General features: G+C 43.1%; 1 pseudogene; it reads right to left on the bottom strand.

The window, feature by feature from the left end:
- Positions 1-1,339: 1,339 nt before the first annotated feature.
- LOC138505334 (U4 spliceosomal RNA) lies at positions 1,340-1,460 on the bottom strand (annotated as a pseudogene).
- Positions 1,461-2,633: the final 1,173 nt, after the last annotated feature.

Here is a 2,633-nt window from a genome sequence, read left to right as displayed (position 1 = left end):
TGATCACCCTTAATTCTTCCATTCAGTAAGGTTATATTTTGCATGTCTATCTCTTTTGACCAGGTTTTTGTTTTTTGGTCCATTTCGAAGTTGGAGTTTTTGTTCCAGATGTATCGAACAGGTGCATATTCATGTCTCCACATAGAATCATATCTATTTTACTGTATTTTATTCTAAGATCATCTATGCTGGTTATGAGATCATCTATGAACGCGGAGTCTGTCATTGTTTTCGGGTTCCAATATAGGTTCACTAGCGCGATTCGGTTGGTCATTATGGCACGCTGATTTTTTAGCTTCTTGATGTCTCCATGTTCAAGTATAGTGATTTGTGTTCAATTGTTAGGGTTATAGGTTTCTATCAGATGGAAGTTTGCAAAGTGTCATAAGTCCAGCGTATGGTCGACTTTTGTTCCCTAGAAGTGCCGGGTTGATACAATTCAGGTAGCCATCGCATGTTGGTTTGTTGAGTAGCCAGGTGTGTTGTAGGCAGATGATTTCATAGTTCATTAGATCTCGGTTTCCTGCTTTGTAAAGGTGCTAGAATCCTCTTGTATTCCATTGTTAGGAAATTTGATTACTTTTATGTCATCGTATCTGAAGGATTCAAGAGTAGGAATTGTATGGAGAAGACGCAATAAATTTGCCCTATTCATTATGAGACATCATCTGATTCCTTTAGTCTTTGTAGTATGATTGAAGGTTCTTGTTGATGGAGTCAGGGATCGAAGAATACCAGAATTTTTAATTGTTTAGTAGGTATGGGTGTTAGTAGTTCTGATCTTGTGAGAAACTTTTGTTGGTTGATTTGGACTCATTGTTATTTGGAGCAGAGACGTCATCTTCCTATTCTCCTTCGGTTTCAGATATTTCTTCGCAAGATAAGATGCTGCTTATGCTTGTGATCGACGGTCCTTCTTTGTATTCGTCAATTATATAGAGGGATGAACTTTCTTTTGGTGTGGGGATTTTTCCTTCATCAGGGATGTCAGAGATTTCATCGTCATGGGTTGTAAGATTCATCAAGGCATCCATGATAGATTTGTCCTCGCCAGTTTCTTCTTTGCTTATTTTGGGTTCCGCTGTCTTGTTTCTCTGGTTCGACATTAAATCAGATTTTTGTGTCGTCTTCGAGTCCTCTTTCTGGTTTGGGAGCTGGGATGTGTTGGGAAGAATGGTCAGGTTCCTCAGGAAGGCCCGGGATCCTCTAGTGTTTCTATTGGGGTTCTCTTTTTTGATTAGTGCTTTGAGGTTCTTTTTTGAATTATCTGTTTTTTTCTTGGAAATGTCAAATATGGAGAAAGATTTGACTTCATTAGATGGAAGAGGTGTTATTGGTGGTTTGGTTTGTTCAAAAATTACCAATCCAACTATATTTCAAGCTGTAATGGCGGGGTATTGGTAAAGTTTTCAATAAGCAATAATCGCGCCTTGGCTACAATACTGCCACTGTGCAAAGCACAATACATCAGTGTGACAACAGGCCATCAGGTAACACAACAGGTCTTGTGTGCAAATTGATACCAGTGCCTCTTATAATCCAGATTAAAAGATGCAGTGTTTGTTATGCAAAATGCTCACAGATCCAAAGATTCTCACAGGCGAAAAATATGTCCAATATCCAAACCTGTCGACCTTCCACAGGCTCGAATCACAGGGGTGGGCGCTATCATGGATTGATGAGCTAGCCTAGGCCATTAGCCAGCTCGACCAAGTGTGGATGGGCGATGCCACCCCTCTTCAAAATGTCCCCAGGCCTGACTGATGCTGCAGTGAACTTATGTGTGGCTCCTATGCCTGTCCAGGTGAACTGACCCACCGTGCCCGTCATCTGCTGCCTCTTGGTTCCCCGCTGCACATTCTGCTGTGGGGGAGTAAGAAGACCCCCCTCTGTATCAAAATGCTGGTCGCCCAGGCTCTGCTGTCCAACATGGGCTCAGAGCGCTGTGGCAGACACCATTTTATTTTGGTGAGCTGGTGCGAGCCTTAGCAGAGATCCGCCTGCCCAGCTTGGGGAACCCTCACCCGGCCACTAAAATGTGTCACAGCAGGTGACATTGCATCAGGGCCCCCCACTGTCGGGTATTTCAAAGGGCATTGGTAGATGGTGAGCCCATATCCCCTTCAGCTCATGGAGCTCACATCAAGTGTGATTGCTTTGACGCTTGCCTTGGCCAAACCCCGCAGCTTTGCATACTTTAGATGACTGTTACATACACAAAGAGGTCTGGGAGCCTCTCTACTGAGAACAAACATGGCCAAATTATCTGTTCTATGGGAAGGTGCACACTCAGGAGGATCTACAACCATGTTTTCCCTCACTGTACCTTCCACATAGGAGAAATACCCATTTGCATATCATTCTGTTTCTACTCACTTTGGCAGTCCAGCACCAAAATGCTCTGCAATTTTCCTCTGAACAAGAGTACCAACATCAAACTCAGACACGTGTTTCTCCTGAGTGGGAGAAATTCTATAGAACAAGGTATTTCACCCATGTACATTCTAAGTCAAGGGGCTCCCACACCCTTGTTAATTTAAAGGACTAGCCCAAGCTGATGGCTTGTCCTTGTATTAGGCAAACGGCCAGTGTTATGATCTGTTAACTTTGTATAGGCTAATGGATTCAATTTA

Source organism: Ambystoma mexicanum, chromosome 11, assembly GCF_040938575.1.
Source record: "Ambystoma mexicanum isolate Mex_15411 chromosome 11, UKY_AmexF1_1, whole genome shotgun sequence".
Taxonomy (NCBI): Eukaryota; Metazoa; Chordata; class Amphibia; order Caudata; family Ambystomatidae; genus Ambystoma; species Ambystoma mexicanum.
Note: the sequence above shows the minus strand (reverse complement) of the source record. Positions and strands in the feature narration are given on the sequence as shown.